The sequence below is a fragment of the Meriones unguiculatus genome, chromosome 9, assembly GCF_030254825.1.
Source record: "Meriones unguiculatus strain TT.TT164.6M chromosome 9, Bangor_MerUng_6.1, whole genome shotgun sequence".
NCBI classification, from domain to species: domain Eukaryota; kingdom Metazoa; phylum Chordata; class Mammalia; order Rodentia; family Muridae; genus Meriones; species Meriones unguiculatus.
The window spans coordinates 115,984,084-116,003,790 of record NC_083357.1 but is presented as its reverse complement, the minus strand read 5'-3'; the positions used below and the strand labels follow the sequence as shown (position 1 = coordinate 116,003,790).

At 39.7% G+C, this 19,707-nt stretch overlaps 1 protein-coding gene across 1 annotated transcript in view; it reads right to left on the bottom strand.

Annotated features, from left to right (window-relative positions):
- Positions 1-19,707, bottom strand: part of Hs6st3 (heparan sulfate 6-O-sulfotransferase 3) — a 686,904-nt gene that overhangs the window by 419,277 nt on the left and 247,920 nt on the right. The window lies entirely within an intron of this gene.

Sequence of the window (19,707 nt, the reverse complement as noted above, 5' to 3'; positions counted from 1 at the left end):
GGTCCAGACACACAGCACACTGTGAGAGAGTCTGTATCTCTCCTAGACCTCACCAATATTAAGACAGATGCATCCCATCCATGAAAGGTGTCTTCTCTATGCTTGCATCAGTAGGTGGGGATTGGGAAGTTTGTCAAGACACAGACTGTTCATCATACAAAGCACTGGTGTGTGACAGGTCTCCATACTCCTGCTGTTCTATCTACCCCATCTTCCTAATATCACAGCTACCCTCTGTGACTATAATCTCTTCCATTTCTTCTGTGATTCCAAAATGTTGCAGTTAAACCGGGAAATTAAAAAATACAGAAAAAAAACCAGAATAATTCCCAACACATACAAATGCAAAATAAGTATTAGTTGAGTAAGAAGGAAAAGTACATAAATATGACTGACAAAAATCAAATTTTTACTCAGTTCTATTATGTTTCTGTTAAAGAGAATTGTGCAGTAAATGCAGAATTATGCCATGCAATTTAAAATGAAGAAGGAAATTAATATGTTTTTTTGAAGCTCCAAGCACCAGGCTGCCTGGCTCAAGTATGGATTAATGCTTATGCTGTGAGAAAGCCTTTTATCATTGAATGAGTCTACCAGCTGGCCAGAAAATATGTCTGGTTCAAGTATAATGAAGCTTAATGTAAGAGGCACTTATATGCAGCATTCTTTGAAGTAAAACATCCTTTCTTGAAATGTTTTTAATTCAGAAACACCTCATCTTCAGCCCAAAGAGGGTGGTGGTCCTATAGCTGGAGAGCCTGTGGTACTAAAGTGGGTAATAAGTTTCAGCCTGAAAGAGTAGGAAAAAAATCTAGATTTAGTATCACTACGATTTAGTATACTAGTTAGTGTTAGCATATTAGAAAAGAGAGACACTTGAGTGAGAGGAAAAATGAAATAGCCGGCAAAGTAGCTCCGCAGGATGGAACAGAGTGTGAAGGGAGCAGTAGCAAAGGCAGGAAGATGAGAATAACATAAAGGGTCTTAGAGGGAGCCTGGGGTATGAATCATGGGTTCTGTGGATTCTCCCTTCATCTGTGCACAAGGAAAAACATCTTAATTATCAATGCAATTCTGAAAGATCGAATGCTGCCCTGTGAATATCCAACAGAAATGAGGAGAAAGAAAGAGGGCATGAGCAGTTAACAAACAGATCAGGCTATGGAGCAAACTCTTGTCCCAAGCGAGAGCAGCCAGTTAGGCTGCATGGTCCTGGCTCCCTCCCTCCATGTGACCTGCATACAATGGTGATTTCAGCACTGAGTCACTGACAGCAGCAATAATAATGGGTAACGCGCTCTTTCTTCTTCACATTTTGCAGAGCTACAAGGTTATCTTTGTTCTATGTATAGTTAAGCCTCCAGGAAACAGAATCATCCTAGGATTAACAGAGGAGGACAATGCAGCCTGTCCTGATGAGACCTGATAGGCTAGAGTCAGATGGAAGGGAAGGAGGACCTCCCCTATCAGTGGACATGGAAAGGGGCTGGGAGGAGATGAGGGAGGGAGGGTGAGATTGGGAGGGAATGAGGAAGGGGACTACAGCTGGGATATGAAGTGAATAAACTGTAATTAATATAAAAAATAAAAATTTAATTAAAAAAATAATCAATAAAAGCTGAGAATTAAGAAATAGAATTTATTCTAGAAAGTATGCATGGTAAGACTGTCCTGTTGTAGACAATAGCTTTGGTTTGAGCCAGTTGCAGATCAATATTTAATTAAACATACAAAGTGCAGGGAACAAAATGCACAGATATTATATTTTCAAAAGTTGTAAGAAAATAAATTTTAATCCTATCATTCTGAAAGATTTGAGAATACAAGCCCCATTTCAACCATTCATTTTTCAATAAGTATTAATTTAGGCCTGGCATTGTTGATGAGAAATTTTATTTCTGGATCATACAAAGTTTAGCCATACAGAGTTAGGATGCTTGATCTATTTCAACATTTAAAAAAGAAATATGGTTTTATCCTGTTGTAACAACCATACCAGAGGATACAGATCATGATGGTTCGTGGCTCAGGCTCATAATTTATTTTTGACAGTCATTTTTAATTTATTGTAATTGTCATTATGCATATTCATTATACATGGTTCAGTGTTAAGTAGGGACAGTTTCATCCCAGATTAGATTGTATGTTGAGGAGATTCTACCTGCTGACTCCTCTTTCCCATTTCCCACCTCTCTAATACTCTCTTCACCTCTAGACAGTTCCACTTGTATGTTCACATCACACATGAGTATATGTATCTATACAAAGTCTAGGCTCCACAAATGAGAGTAGACATATGACATTCGTGACACTTGTCTTTATGAACGGATGGGCTTACTTCATTATTTTTAGCTGTATCATTTTCCTGAAAATGACATAACTTTGCTTTCTGTGGCTGAAGGTAATTCCATGTGTGCCTATATCTAATATCTGTGACCTTGTCCCTGTCCTTCCTTTGTTGCTGGATCCATAACAGAAACATTGTGACTACTGCTATTATAGACACTTTTGTGAAAGCACCTCTGTGTGAGTTGGCTTAGAGTCCATTGGGTGGATACCCCAAACCTGGGCACAGTCAGATTTGATAGTATTTGGACCATGTATACCAGAATCCCTAAGAGTAATAATAACTGGCTTTCACCATCAAATTCTGAGGTATTAACAAAGTCTAGGGTATAGCCTATGCAGGGAGAGATTTACCAACTCCTTGTGTGATTCTAGGTGCACACAAATTTGAGAGATACCAGACAACACTCAATGGAAGAGTTTCTAGGTACAGGCAGTGTAATCCTTAGCCTCACAAAGTTCCAGGTGGTTCTTTTTTTTTTTTTTTTAACAATTTTCTTATATTAGTTACAGTTTATTCACTTTATACCCCAGCTGGAGCACTCTCCCTCATTCCCTCCCAATCCCACCATCCCTCATTAATCTCCTCCCATGCCTCTCCCCCTTCCACTGATAAGAGAGGTCCTCCTCTCCTCCCCTCTTATCCTAGTTTATCAGGTCTCATCAGGAGCAGCTGCACTGTCTTCCTCTGTGGCCTGGCAAGGCTGACTCACCCTCAGGGGGAGGTGATCAAAGAGCCAGCCATGGAGTTCATGTCAGAGATAGTCCCTGTTTCCCTTACTAGGGAACCCACTTGGATACTGAGCTGCCATGGGCTACATCTGTGCAGGGGTTATAAGTTTCCTCTATTCATGGACCTTGGTTGGAGTATTAGTCTCAGAAAAGACCCTGTGCCCAGATTTCTTGGTTCTATTGCTCTCTTTGTGGAGCTCCTGTCCCCTCCAGGTCTTTCTATATCCCCCTTCTTTTATAAGATTCCATGCACTCTGTCCAAAGTTTGGCTATGAGTCTCAGCATCTGCTTTGATATGCTGCTGGGTAGAGTCTTTCAGAGGCCCTCTGTGGTAGGCTCCTGTCCTGTTCCCTGTTTTCTCCCTCTTCCAATGACTGTCCCATTTGCCTTTCTGAGTGAGGATTGATCATCCTACTCAGGATCCTCCTTCTTGCTTAGCTTCTTTAGGTTTAGAGATTTTAGAATGTTTTTCTTATACTATATGTCTAATATCCACTTATAAGTGAGTATATACCATGGGTGTCTTTCTGCTTCTGGGATACCTCACTCAGGATGATCTTTTCTAGTTCCCACCATTTGCTTGCAAATTTCATGATTTCCTTGTTGTTAATTGCTGAGTAATATTCCATTGTGTAAATGTACCACAATTTCTGTATCCATTCCTCAACTGAGGGACATCTGGGTTGTTTCCAGATTCTGGCTATTAAGAATAAAGCTGCTACAAACATGGCTGAGCAAATGTCCTTGTTGTATACTTGAGCATCTTTTGGATATATGCCTAGGAGTGGTATAGCTGGACCTTGAGGAAGCACTATTCCTAATTGTCTGAGAAAGCGTCACATTGATTTCCAAAATGGTTGTACAAGTTTAAATTCCCACCAGCAATGGAGAAGAGTTCCCCTTTCTCCACATCCTCTCCAGCATGTATTGTCACTTAAGTTTTTGATCTTAGCCATTCTGATGTGTATAAGGTGAAATCTCAGGGTCATTTTGATTTGCGTTTCCCTAATGACTAAGGACATTGAACATTTCTTTAAGTGTTTTTCTGCCAGAAAATTGGGGGAGATCCTTGAACTCAATGGCACAGGAGAAAACTTCCTGTACAGAACATCAACAACTCAGGCTCTAAGATCAAATGGGACCTCATGAAACAGAAAACTTCTGTAAAGCAAAGAACACTGTCATCAGAACAAAACAACAGCCTACAGACTTGGAAAGGTTCTTCACCAACCCTATATCTGACAGAGGGCTAAAATCCAGAATATATAAAGAACTCAAGAAGTTAAAAAGCAACCAATCTAGTAATCCAATTTAAAAATGGGGTACAGAGTTTAACAGAGAATTCTCTATAGAAGAATATCGAATGGCAGGTTATTCTTAAACACAAATTATAAGAATAAAAAAAATCACTTACATGTGACTTAAAATTATCAAAGATAGTCAAACACACAAGATATATGTAGACACCCAACAGTTACATGTATATTTTGGTGGTAACACAACCCATGTATCTAAAGGTTCAGAGTGTGCTGTATAAGAAGAGGTAGAAGGATTGTAAGAGACAAAGACTCATAAAGACCTCTTCTAGATTTGACAGCAAAGCCATATCCATGAAATGTAATATGGCTCCCTAAACAAGACCTAACAATCTTTCACCACCTGGCATGCCAGTGTCACATGGCCCCATAAGTAAAGGTTGAAGGCACCAATAGCTGCTGAGAAAAGGAGACAGACTCATAGGGTGCGAGCCCCATAACTGGCTGCCCATTAAAGTGGCCAACCCTAAGAACATACACATACAAACAATATTAAATGGACTCATCTGGCGTGTTAACATGAATTTTAGAAGAAGCAAGGAGGGGTACAGAAGGGGCTGGACAGAGGAAAGGAAGGAAATTATTTGATTATGTTTTTTCTATATTGTTGTTGTTGTTATCATTATTATTATATATTTTTTTACAATTTATTCATTTTATATCCCAATTGTAGTCCCCTTCCTCAACTCCTCCCAGTCCTATCCTCTCTCCCTCTTCCTTCATATCCCATTCCCCTAGTCCACTGCAAGGGGGAGTCCTCCTCCCCTACCATGTGCCCCTAACTTATCAAGTCTCTTCAGGACTGACTGTGATTATATTTTAACTAAAATATATTTTTTTTAAATTTTGAAAATTCAGCATCTTCCACTCCTGCAGGTATTTGCCTGCAGAAGGAGTAAGACCAATTTTATTAGGAGATAAAATCATTAGAAGCATCCCTTCAGGATGCTTTGGGGTTTCCAAAGGGTTTTTGGTAATTTACCCGTTTAATGCAATAATTATCACATGAACTGCTCTTACTATGGTCCCTAATTATCAGTAAATTCACCTTCAGAAAGTTTGGATTCACCCAGGTGTAGTGGTTTGTTGTTTTTTTTTATATTAATTACAGTTTATTCATTTTGTATCCCAGCTGTATCCTCCTCCCTTATTACCTCCCTTCCCACCCTCACCCCCTCATCTTCTCCCATGCCCTTCCCAAGACCACTGATAGGGGAGGTCATCCTCCCCTTCCATCTGACTCTAGCTTATCAGGTCTGATCAAAACTGATTTCATTGTCCTCCTCTGTGGCCTGGCAAGGCTGCTCCCCCTACAGAAAGAGGAGATCAAAGAGCCAGTCACTGAGTTCATATCAGAGACAGTCAGTATTCTCCTTACTAGGGAACCTACTTGGATACTGTGCTGCCACTGGCTAATATCTGAGCAGGGTTCTAGGTTATATCCATGAATGGTCATTGGTTGGAGTAACAGTTGCAGAAAAGACCCCACTGCCCAGATTTTTTGGTTCTGTTGCTATCCTTGCTCTCCAGGCCTTACTATCTCCCCTTTCTTTCATAATATTCCATACATTCTGCCTAAAGTTTGGTTATGAGTCTCAGCATCTTCTTTGACACAATGCTGGTTATAGTCCTTCAGAGGTCCATTGTGGTAGGCTGCTGTCCTGTTTCCTGTTTTCTCCTTCTTCCAGTGTCCATCCTGTTTGCCTTTCTGAGTGAGGATTGATCATCTTACCTAGGGTTCTCCTTCTTGCTCAGCTTCTTTAGGTGTAGAGATTTTAGTATGTTTATCCTATATTGTATATCTAATATCAACTTATAAGTAAGATGAATGCTGGTGTAGTGGTTTGTAAGCAGTGAGATTCATAGCACAAAATTTCTAATTTCTAATGAGAAAATTCCTTCCTCTCCCTATATGAATAATGATCATATTTTCTAGAAGAAAACTGTAGTAATTAGCCTGTACTAAATTTGAAAATGTTCATATTTCTTATCACTTCATTTTTTTTCCTTCTTAGCATTACAAATCATAATTAAAATGACATTTGTATAATGGATATGACATGTTAGAGTTGACAAAATGTTTTAACAAAGAGAAATCTTAAACTACAACTGGACAAGGATGATCATCAACGCCTTATAGATCTGTATTTACCTATGAACTGCCAATGCTCAGCACAGGAAAAAAGAGGAAGTCCATTAGACACTCCTTAAATGACTTGCAAGGCCTGATATGGCTCTGCCCAACACCCATTCAGTGCCAATTGGCAGCATGGCATGGGAAATTAGAAAAGAAAACTTTAATAGTATATACAGTCACACACACACACACACACACAACTCACTTTTAGAGGAAATCACACCAAGATTCCTGTGTCCCATGTGTCAATGCACATGGATGTATCAAGGGTAATGAGAGGCGCACTTTCCTTTAGCACAACAAGCTATGTCTATAATACTGCTGTGTGGATCCTGTCCTTGGCTCATGAACATTCTGACTCAAAGCCTGACCTAATCATGATCTAGCAAATAGAGCACCTGAAACTTTGTGAGAAAAGGAATAGCCTCTCTCAAAGGTTGAAGTATTCACGTTTAAAGAACTTAGAGCTGGAGAGATGGCTCAGATGGTGGGATTCTTGTTGCATGAGGATCTGAGTTTGATCCCAGACACCCAGGGATGGTGGTATATATTCTCAATTCTAGCACTGAGGATGCAGAAGCAGGCATATCTCTGGGGACTCCTAGCTGAAGGCCTAGCCCAATCAGCAAAGCCAAAACCCCACTTAGAGACTCTGTCCCAAAAGAGGAAGGTGGACAGCTCCTGAAGAATGGTACTCTGGGTTGACCTGTGGCCTCCAGACATGCCACCACCACCACCAAACCCAAACACACACACACACACACACACACACACACACACACAATAAAGACCTAAAGTTACAAAAAAAATATTTTATTAGTCCTTGGCAGTTATAAATTATAAAGCATTATAAGCAAAGATTATATTATATGAGTGAATGTTAAATTCAATTGAGATAACATGCAGCAATAGACCCTGAAACTTGGCATCCTGGAAGAAAGTTCCCTAAGATTCATAAAGCAAACACAACTCGCAAGGCTCAAGAAGTGAATAACTCACCTGTCTCTGGAAGCTCACGAAACTCACATGATTCACACACCCTGTCCCCAAGGACAATAGCAATTGCTGAGGAGACTCTCTGAGAGTTGGACCCGAGCTCTACAAGTGCAGCTTCTGTGAGCTGGGACCCATGGCACGGTGGGCTTTTCGATTCTACGGCTGCTTTACACTGAGGCATTGGCATTCCTGTACGTAACCCCAACAAATTCATTACTTCACCAAGCAATTATTTCTTTAGTTTGTCATCCGTACCCAATCTTGAAAGGATAAACATATCTCCCAGGAAAAGGCACCTGACACCTGCCCCTCTCCTGATCGCATAGAGTTTTGGGCAGTGTCTAAGACAGCCTAAATATCTGTTAGTATAAACAGCTATTAGCACGTAATCTTAATTTTCTTCCAACGCTATTCTTAATTTTTATTGCAGTAAAGTATACATAACAATTTTTCCAGTTTTATGATTTGCATTATCTTTTTTCTTTTTGAGGCTATAATATAGTTATATCATTTCTTCCTTCTTTTTCCAAACCATCCCATGTACCCCCACACCCTCTTTTTAAAATCTGACCTTTTTTCTTTCATTGTTGTTACATATATTCTTAAATATACAAAGAAAACCGTCCTAGTCCATATAATATTTCTTATGTTTCAAGTGTATTCAATTACACAAAGTACACTAAAAACATTGTATAGTCATCACCACCATCTAGATCCAGAATTTGCTCATTATTCCAAACTCTGTAGCATTAAGTAGATAGCAAAATACCCAAGTCCTTCTTCCAAGAACCTTTTAAGTTCTGTTGCTCTCTTTGCTAAACTCTAGTGAGGTTCCCTCACACATAAGCAGACATGTACAATCTGCACATCTTAGCTACTGTTCTGTTGCTGTGATGAGGCACCAAGTCCAAGGATGCTCTTCTAAAGGGTGCACTTAACTGGGAGCCTTACTGTCATGGTGGGAGGCAGACAGGTTTGGCGCTGGAGCAGCAGCTAAGCACTGTGCACACTGTGATCTGCAGGAGCAGAGAGAGTGAGGCTTGGCATGTGTCTTCCCAAACAGTCCCGCCACTGGAAGACCAAGCACTCACATGTGCGAGGCTATGAGAGACATTCTCTTTCCCACCACCACACTGCACTGTCCTTCATCTGTCTTGTTACACTGAGCTGCTTGTTTCTGGGATTCTTCTCTACGGTAGGATGTATGGGAGTTTCATTCTTTTGAAGACCTAGTATCCTACTGCACATTGTCTTAGTTTGGCTCCCTATTTCTGTGACAAAACACCTTGGCCAAAGAAACTGACAGAAAAGTGAGTTTATCTGACTCACAAATTCTAGTCCATCACTGCAGGGAAGCCACGGTGGCAGGAACTTGAAGCAGGCAGTCCCATCCACAGTCAAGAGGAGAGGGCAATCCATGCATGCTTGTATCCACTAACTTACTCCACTTTGTCTAATCCAAGGTCTGAAGCCGAGGGAGTGTTCACATCCACCGTGGATTGGTTCTCCTACATCCATTAAGAAAATTAAGATGACCTCACACAGAGAATTAAGATGACCTCACACAGAGAATTAAGATAACCTCTCACACATTCTTAAAGGCCCTACTCTAGGTGATTGCAAATTCTGTCCAATTGGCAAATTAAAACTTACCAATTTCCATCACTGCTGGCAAAGAACAGAGTTCAAAACTCTGCACAGACTTTTAAATCAAAATTCCATTCCTTTTTTAATATTAATCATTCCAATGGGTGCTCTTCTAGCATCTAAAGTCATTTTTTCCAAAATATGGTTAATAAAATGAATTATCTACTCATTTAAAGTTATCCAATATTCATGAAAATAAAGATTAAACACTGGACAAGGAAACTTTTCTTATGTTTTCTATTTATATTGTAGCTTTTAACAGTTGTCTCTGTGACATAAGTGATGAAATACATAAACTTTGATGACATAATATTGTTGCAACTTAAGAGTTGCTGAATAGAACAAATAAAAATTAAAAATGCTGTTTTCCTTCCATATTTTCCCTTTCCATTTTCTTTTCCCCTTCACTCAAAGCCTAATGAAGTATCATAACTTAAAAAATATTTATGAGCAAGATGACTCAGCCAGTAACGATGCCTGCTGCGAAGCCTGATGACCTGAGTTCAGTGTGTGACAGCCACATGGAAGAGAATCAGTTCCAGCAAGTAGGCCCTGACGTCCACATGCTCTCTGTGCAACACAAGTGTTCTGTCTCTCCTTCCCACCCTCCCTCTCTCTGTCTCTGTGTCTCTTTCTGTGTCTCTCTCTCCTTCCTTCCCTCCCTCTCTGTCTCTCTCTGTGTGTCTCTGTCTCTGTGTGTGTGTCTGTCTCTCTGTGTGTCTCTCTCCTCCTCTCTCTCTCTTTCGCTGTCTCTCTCTCTCACACACATACACACAAGAGAGAGGGGGTGGTACAAATGCAGTCACACAAAATAAGCATAGTAAAATCTAATAAAATTTTGTTTATTAAAAAATCTTCAACTTTTGACCTTTCCATTTTCTTTGAGCTTCATGGTGAAGTGGAACTCATGGTAAGATTCTGCTGTGAATGGATGAATGTAACCACACTGAGTTAATAAAAGGCAGAGAAAAACAAGAATCAGGTCTAGCATTTAATCTATCATTACTGTGATGGCAGAGGGAGCTGCTTGTCTGTTTACTATGGTTAGAGTTGGCTTGTTTCCCTAGGACTTGTGTGTGAGCAGCTTGTTCTCATTTTGAAGGTGTAGGATAGCAGAAACTTTGAGAAGTGGGGTCCAAAGGAGAGCAGGGAGATCATTGGTAGCCACACCAAAGAAGAATTTAACAAAGTTGTCTCAGTCACCATGTAACTGAGGTATCATAAAGGGAGGTCATCCCATAAACTTGACCCTTTGACCTATGGCTATTTCCATTCCTGTTTTTCTGTCATGCTATAATACAAACAAGGTTACACTCACCAGACAGCCAAAAGAAAAAAAAACCTTCTGTCTCTTCAGCAGTCAACCTTCAAAAGCATGCAGGGCATGAACATCTTTGCTTTTATGAAGTACCCAACTGCGAGTACCACACAGCACAACAGAAGACAAACTAAGACACTGTCAAACTCCTTTCTCTTTTCCAAATTTCCCCAATGTTTTCAACTCCCTATGATGATTCCATTAGTCCTTGACAGTAAAATTAGAAGGAATGCTGTATGTGACTCCCACAGAGCATCCTTTAACTTTAAATTTTGGAACAGCAACAGATTCGCAAGGAGTTGGAAGAACAGAGGAAGACTGTGTTCACCCTTCTGTGATTTGTGATGGACAACACATGCAAAATGTGATATACCATTCAAATCCAAAGTTCATATTTATAAAATCCATAGCACCAGCCATTACAACCATTCATGTGTGGGTATATACATATAGTTCTGTTGCTTTAATTCTGTGAACAACTTTGGATAGCTGTTAATCATTCTGTCATCCATGCCATATCATGACCCCATACCTAAGCTCTGCCAACCTCAAGTCTGTTCTTTATTTCCATATTTTTTTAATTCCAGTACTATTTTATAAATAGATTAATACAATGTGCAACTGTTTAGGGCTGGCTTTCCACTTGGTATGATGCTTTTCTTGAAAAGCAAAGCCTTATCATTGCATCGCCTCAGTAACAGGTTATACAGGAATACCGTAGTGACCTTCAGAAAACAACTCAGCCACACCTTCGTTTCCAGTCTGTCTATTCTTCCTTCACTCTCCCACTGAATTTAACACAGGACTTATGTTCACCTGTTCCCAAACATGGCGGCTGTCAATGTAGGCTACATCAGGGTTTCCCAGAGGGCTTGTTACAGTTGTATCACTGGGCTCCACTCCCAGAGTTGGATTTTGTTTGCATTTTTTAGCATGTTTTCCAGGTGATGCTGCAGCTGTTGTGTCTGGAAACCACACTGAGAAACACTGACCTCAAAAATCAGAAGCCATGTATAGCATCTTCAAACAAGAGAAGTTATGTGTTCAAAGACCACAGCAAGATATGTCGAATGCAAGCCAAGTGAGCTGAAGTGGCCCAGCTCTGTGGCATTAACTTTGGCTGTAGCAGGACAGAACTCTGTTCTCTAAACCCAGCTTCATTCTATTCAGTTCTGGTGGGATCTTGGCTGTCAGATCTTAAAATTGTAACTAATTTAATCTCTTCCCAGAGCAAGAACCTCCACTGTATATCTGATAAGCAGGCAGCCCATGCTCTAGCCCTTCTAGGAATGGGCAACTCATTTTTGGTGTTTTCAAATAATTGTCATTTGTGATGAGAAAAATCCTGTTAGTTGATGCTTTTAAATAATCTGAATTAGGATCCAAACTCAGATACGAAAGGATGGAACCATCATTTATTTCTCGAACAATCATTTAAAGCAGTCTTTTAAAATGCCTTATATCATTTTCTATTACATATTATTTTTAAAAAGAGAGAGAAAATATCAAGCCAGTTACAAAGACTCAAAGATGTGTATCAAGGTCCTCTCCATGCATGGTCCTTGGTTGGAGTACTGGTCTCTGCAGGGACCCTGAACCCAGATTTTTTGGCTCTGTTGGTGCAGCCTTGCCAGGCCACAGTGGAGGACAATGCAGCCAGTCCTGATGAGACCTGATAGGCTGGGGTCAGAAGAACCGGGAGGAGGACTGCCCCTAGCAGTGGACTTGGGGAGGGGCATGGGAGGAGAAGAGGGAGGGAGGGTATGATTGGGAGGAGATGAGGGAGGAGGCTACAGCTGGGATACAAAGTGAATAAATTGTAATAAATAATAAATAAAAACAGACAAAGATGTGTTCTATCAGGATCAACAGAACAAAGGGAGAAGATGCAAATCATATTCTTCTACCAAGGGACCATGTTGGTGGCCATTAGCCTGCACACCCTCATTTGTAACATGAGAATAAGATACTGAGTCCTCCTAAATACTCCAGATCAAATGATATATACCAACCCCTCTCTAAACTGAGATGAGCAGCTCATGAGCCACTATTTTTTTATTATTAATATTCCCACTCTTACTTACCTAATAGTCTTGTAGTGTTTCCAACCTTGGTCCTTTAAATTCTTATAAGTATCTAGTATGTAAATGCCCCTTTTCCTCCTTCCATTTTTAGAAGATAATAAATACAGGAACACCTCCAATCAAAGAAAACTCTGAATTTATAAAGTATCCATAAAGCCCACCGCCTGCTTACTCCCCGCAGCAGTGAAGGAGGTGTGATCGTGAAGTGGAGATGTGGATACACATCCAGTCTGGTTCCCACCCCTCAAGGCTGAGATGGGGTTACCTCACTCTGGACTCCACGCTGGTAGTAACAGGAGCTTAGTTTGATGAAAAAATGGTGGTTTGTTCGGACAAGTCACCGAAGTTTCTGCAGCACCCTCTCTTCCACTTGTTCTTTCTAGTGCTAATATGCCTCCCCCTCTGTTGGTCTGACTCTCTTCCATAAGCTCAAAGGTGTAATGTCCTTTCAGATCTTTTCATATTAACTTCATTTGTCCTGTATCGTGACAAAGAACACTGCAGAGGATGTTTCTCTCTGTTTAGCTCATCAGTTCACTTTAAAACTCCAGACAGTGCCCACCTTGGCCCATCCCAACGCTGGCTGCAGCATCCGGGCAGAGCGACTTCCCTTTTGACTTCAGGCTGCTCTGAGCTGTCCCAGGAAGACCTGCGGTTCTCAGACTGTGCCGAGGATCAGACCTTCTCTGGTGGGCTTACTTCCTGCCACTTCAGCCTTTGCCTGTCTCAGGAGCAACCCCTAGCTGGGTGAGGCCTCTGCCTTCCTCTCTGCACTGGCCTGCTGAGGAATGTTTCACTTCAGACGAGGATGCGCAAAGGTGGATCCACTGACGGTGTTTAACATTTCTTGGTGTTTGGTAGTAAAATTCAGGCTCCCGCTCAGCTTGCCTGCTTAGGGTGGACATTTACAAGCACACCTCCCTGAACATACCTCCAAAGGTGACAATGAAGTCAGCACCCTGGACGATATCCTGCCTCCAGAGATATGTCACTCAAGTCATTAAGCCATGCTTAATAATTTTCCTTATATTCAGCAGATTGTGAAATCTAGAAAATGCATAGCAAATAGGGGTTCTTTTTCCCTAGCTGAAGTGCTTTGTTTTCACACCCTACTTTTAATTATTAATCTAGTGTAAAATTTTCATTTATACTATATTTTCTGTTTCCTAAATTGTCTTATGGGGGGTGCAGTATTAGGGTCAGAACCCAGGGTCTTGAGTTTGCTCTATTCTGTAGCAGTACTCCCAACCCCAAATCTCCTTGTTTTTTAAATCTAAATATTTCTCATCTATTTTTGTGTGTTATAGCACTAATTCTTCCAAATAATCCAGGCCTGTCTGTCAAAATGTCTCCTTTTGCAGGCTTGTCTGATTACTTCCTCTGATTAGATTGGGTTTACTATATTTGGCAAGAACGTGACCTGCGTGGCACTGCATCACAGCCAAGGGCACACACGGCAGGTCTGCTTCCCTCCCCCCCCACCCCTGGAAGTCCCCTGTGAAGATGGCGCCAGTGCTCAGGCACACACCTGCGGGGAAAGCTTGGGGCCATGTGTCTGCTGTTTCTCAGCCCGTCTCTCAGCCTGTCTCCAGAGGAGTCCCTGATCCTCACCTCAATGCCGTGCTTTTCCTATTTCATTTGTTACAAGTTTTCAGCAAAAAGATGGTCAATTAAAGTAATCTAAAGATCACTCCAGATAGGCACTCTCAAGCCTTTATTTGCTATCTTTTAATCCAGTATTAAAAGCATTCATTTTTGATGTTGAAATTACCCAGATTCGGCAAGTTATATTTTTTTTAATGCCATCTCCCGGTGGTAGACATATTTTCAGGTTGATTAGCTTTCTGTTGAGTTGCTTTAATAATTCACTGGGCTTTCTCTTTTAAAGGATTTTGGAATTTCTACATAGTTTAAGTAGTTGAGAAAATTACTGCTTACCTGACGGGAGCTTGAATACAAATAGTCTGAGATGTGAGCCTGGAGACATCAAACCATACTATGCTGCTAGACTTGATAGAAAACAGCTATTTAATTCAATTTTAATGGAGTTTATTTCAAGACACTATTTGTATAAACTATTACTACTATGACAAAAGCAGCATTAGAAAGATAACGCGAATCTCATAAGTCTCAAAAACAACGAAAAGACTTTGTTTTCAAGTTGTCTTGAAGTTTTTTCATTATTGAATGATATATATGTATATAATTCTTTTTATTTCTAACTAATAAATAATGTCATTTTATCTTTTAGAAGGAACAGATATGTTTTTGAACAAATATGGATTTAACATGCTATGTCATAAAAACAAGTCTTATCACAGAGAAAAAAAATCTTAGTTATTAATTCGTGTTAACAATATAAACACATGATGAAAGGGGACTCAGCACAGAAAGAAGAATGTAACTGATGCTATTTACCATCTGAAAATACCCATGCTCAGGTCTCAAAATCTTTTCTTCTTCATACATAGCTGCTGAGCTTCATTTCAGAAAGTTCAAATTCACAAAAACAGAGTCAGTGAATCCTTCACTGATGTAGCTTTTAAAGGCAACTTTCTACCAGCGTTCTGCTTTTACTGTCCTCACAGCATGTTCGTACAAGCGCTCATGCCAGCACATGCTGGTCCGCCAGCTCTCTTCACTGAATATAGTCCTCAGGTTTCACTGTGTCATCTTAGCGCAGTTTAATTTTTTAATCCCGCACTGTCTGACTCCCTTGTTAGGTGGATGTTACTGTTTAGCAACAGGCTGCCTTAGCCGTGTGGATTTCATGGTGGACATGGAGTGCATGCACGAGGGTGACCATTTACCAGTGGAATTCCTGGACCAAAAAACCAGAGTGTGTTGAATTTTGAGGTTGGTCAGTAGTTTAGGAGTCACCCTTTCCCCTGACTCTTGCTAGGACAGTTATGGAGAAATTATTTGTCCCTGCCACATTTCTGTGAGACAGGGCAAGGCTGAGTTTAATTTTTTGTAAGTAAGAGATTGAGAATCTTTCAGTGTTTATAAATGTCCTACATTTTCTCAGCAGCTACTACTTTGTGTTTTTATTAAATTATTGGCCCTTTGTGATTTTGTAAGAACTGTTTATAAATAATGAAATAAGACATGTGTCTGCTGGCTAGATTTATTTTTTTCTCTAGTTTGTTATTCATCTTTTGGTTGCTTATGATGCGTTCTCCGTGATGCATTGAACACCCTCTACACTTGGCAGCTGGCCTTTCCCCATTTGTCACGAAGCATTGTTGGATAACACTATATTCTAATATTTTTGCAGTAATATTTTTACTTTAGAGCCATTTAGGCATTTGGTATAAAGAACAGTCAACTCTATCTTCACTTTTCTACCAAATTGTTAGTTTGCTGATGAGAATACTATATGTTTAATTATTCCCACTAATCTAAAGAATCAGAGTTACACAAAAGTTTTATATTTTTGGTCCATTGATTAGTTATTCAACTAATATGCAAGAACTGCTCTTATTAATATAATCTATGCATATATTAGATCTCATAGGCCATCTTCTTCCCAAGGATTTGGGCTCTATAGCTACAAAATCTGGTGTTGCTATAATGTTCTTTTGAAATATATACACTTTATCCTTGTTCATTCAAATGCTGATCCCCCCCCCCTTTCAATCTTGTGATACTTATTCTAAGTATCCTTTCTCAACTTTGTGTAAACAGGCCAAAATAAAGCAACTAGCCACAATGTTGACCAATGGAAGGAGCCAGAGGACAGGAAAGAGGGGAGGAGCCAGAGGGCAGGAAAGGAGTGCCAGGAGAAAGAGGGAAGAGAGAGAAGAGAGCCTAGCAGATCTTGGAACAGCATGTAGAGAATGAACCAGACCTACGATTTCACAAAAAGCAAGTATATGTGATAAAATCTAAATGTTAGGAAACTATGAGGGCTTGGAAGTTTAGGAGGGAGTAACTATTGCTCAGCATTGTGTTTGTTCTAGGTTAATTAAATAAATCATAGTCTCTGTATGGCGATTTGGTTATACAGCTGTTTAGAATTAACAGGAAGCTTTACCAGAAGATATATCAATAGTAAATATTAATCTTACCTAAAACAGTCTGGGTTAAAATCCTGATTCAGCCTCATATTGTGGAACGTTGGACCAGCAATTAAAATCTTTTTGTGTCTCTGTGATTTACTGTGTTGAGGATCGTAACTTCCCCACAGGGACATCTGGAGTCACTGGATACATTTCATACAGAATGTTTACAATCACACTTGGTGAATGGTAAATGTTTCACAAATGTTGACTTTTTCTTTTTCAAATCTTTTCGGACTATTTTTATTTAACTTCTTTTTCTGAACATCAGAAATGATTTGCTGATTTCCAAACTCTCTTATAATATGCAGCCTCCAGGATGACCACCAATAACCTGCAACTCCCAGAATCCATGCCCTTGGCTAGTTTCCTCGAACATTAAACAAGACTGATGTGTGTAACAAATAGAAAATTTCAGAAGTGATGGCATGCAGCATTCAAAGCTAGTTTAACAAACATGTCTGCTTTCTTCCTTCTCTTTCTCTGGATCATTCGTCCTGAGGATAGCCAAACACCATGCTGTGAATAGATTTAAGCAGCCTTTTCAAATATCACAGAGAAGGAATAGATGAGCCCTGACATGCAATGTCTCCAACCCAGGACGCAGGGGTAAACCACATAGGAAGTGAGGGAATCTTCAAGACCACCTCCAGGTTTTAAAAGAACCTTCACAGAAACTTCAGATAAGTCTCATTCAGAGCCATCCAACTCTGCACCAAACAAATCTGTGGCAGACTGAAACTATGTGAAATAACAGATATCCATCATTTTATGACACAGAGTCAGAGCAGATTCACTGAAAAGCAATATACATATAATTATATACCCTTCCTATTCAAAACTTTGTTCCTGGGAAAGACATTGAATTTATACATTGATGGAAAATGACCTCACAATTTAATGTGCCCCTGCCATTCAAGGGGAAATCTTGTCTTCCCATTTATTCAAGATATGGTAAACAGAAATTCTGAGGTTTGTTTTTCTAGGTCTAGCATATTTCTCTTGTTTTGTGGATATTTTACTTCTTCCCATTATATTCATTAAAATTATGTTTAGGTTATCAGTTTCAATGCAACAATTCTTAATAATTTTGTATCTAGTCAGCTTAACAAAAATTGTCATTTTAAATAGTTGGATAAACCAATAGTCTTCTTTTTCTTTTCTTTCTTTTTTTTATTTACTCCTCCCTCATACATCTCCACCAGAGCCTCCCCACCCCCACTCTTTCCAATCCCCGCCCCTCTGACAGCTCCCCTTTTCCGCAGATCTGCTGCTCCTCCACTTCCCTTCAGAACGCAACAGCTTCCAGGCGACATCTCCTGAAATCAGTATAACAAGATGCAGTAAGACTAGGCACAAAGCTCACAGCCTCAAGCATGTGCTCATACCATTTGAGGTCCTCTTTTACAGCTGTACTTTCTCCTTTGTAGTAAGTATCAGCCCTAAAGGAGAGCATGGTGGAAACCTTCACACAGTAAGAGCATCCTTGGTTTGGTTTCTTTCTTTATTCACAACAGCTGCACCTTTTAAAACTGGAAAGTCCCTCAATTTGGATGAAATATTAACATTTTGTTTTATAACATCTTATCTTAATAAAAATATAAATAATTAAAATATTAAATTATGCCAAATCAAACCTTACTGTCAAGTTCTTAATGAAATAACTAAAACTGCAAGAGATGGAGGCTGTTCTCATAGTTCACTATCCTTCATTTGTATTCTTAATCCTACTCATCCTTTAACCAAAAGACTTCTATCTCCTGCACCATAAACAGTTGAATTGGGAATCACAGAAATAATAAAAACATGCTTCTTAATTTAAAAAGTTTAAAATTGCAAGGGAACAATATGTTTCTTAGGAAAAGGAAATCTTCCTTTTAATAATTTTCAAAAGTAATGTAATTTCTAAAATATATTGAGAGATAATTTTCAGCATGAAACAGGAGAGAGAGGGTAGCACTGTGCACTTTAGTGAGAGCTGGGAAAATGAGTAAGCCACGCTGCAACTGACAAATTGATTTTTAATAGTGTTAGAAGCTCACAAACCTTCTCTCTGTAGTGTACTGCACTAGGGGAATACACAAACAGGCACCGGGACACCCTCTGAGGATTTTCAATTTCATTACTATATCTTTATGGAGGAGAAAAGCCAAAATAACAACCAGGTAGCGGAAAAGGTTCATTATCACCTAGAGTTGTTTAGTGTTGGTTTTCTCCCTTATCTGTGGCTAACAGAACAACTGAACACTTCATACAGGAAGCAAAATGAACACGTATGCCTAGAGTTGGAGGCACAACATTTTACAGAGTCTAATTCTAGAAACAGATCGTGCACATAAATGATAATGCTTCTTGGGAAGACCCTTGTCTGTACTTTGCAGACAAATATTTTGCCAAGACTTTCCAGAGTGACTTATCACAATGCCAGTTTTATAAGCAGGTTTGATCAATAGGAGCCGAACCATCTCACACCAAACAGTGCAGGATTTACGAGAGTACCAGCCGTAACGATAACACATAAGCTGGCTTTTTCTGTGCTTAACTTGGAACCACAGACATGTTCAGCTTAAACCTTTTCAAGTCTCAACATCTGTTGTGAGCATGATGAAAAACAATCGACTCGGGAAATTGGATTTATTTCAATACTAATTTCAGTGGCCTGACTTAATGCAACTACAGGATCTATATGAGCAATTGCAAGTACAGAAAAAGGTTATCTAATCCAGGCAAGGAAATGTTGTGATTCTTGAGACTGTAGGTTTAGAATCTGCACTTGGTCCCTGCAACACTGTTCAATATCCTGCTTTGCCCTGAAGCAGCACAGCATAAAATTTGCTGCAGTATCTTAGTACACAACCAGAGTTTCCATTTTAATTCATATGCTCTCTGTCCAGGGTTGCAGAATAATCTTTGAAATAAATATGCTGTTAATTTCCTGGATCCCCTGTAAAAATTTAAATTTTTTTTGAAATCTACAGCAATAGTACCACGAATATTTTAACACCATCAGATTCTCCTTAATCTTTTGCTTAACAAATACATGGATGTCTTGACAGGGACTCTTCAACCT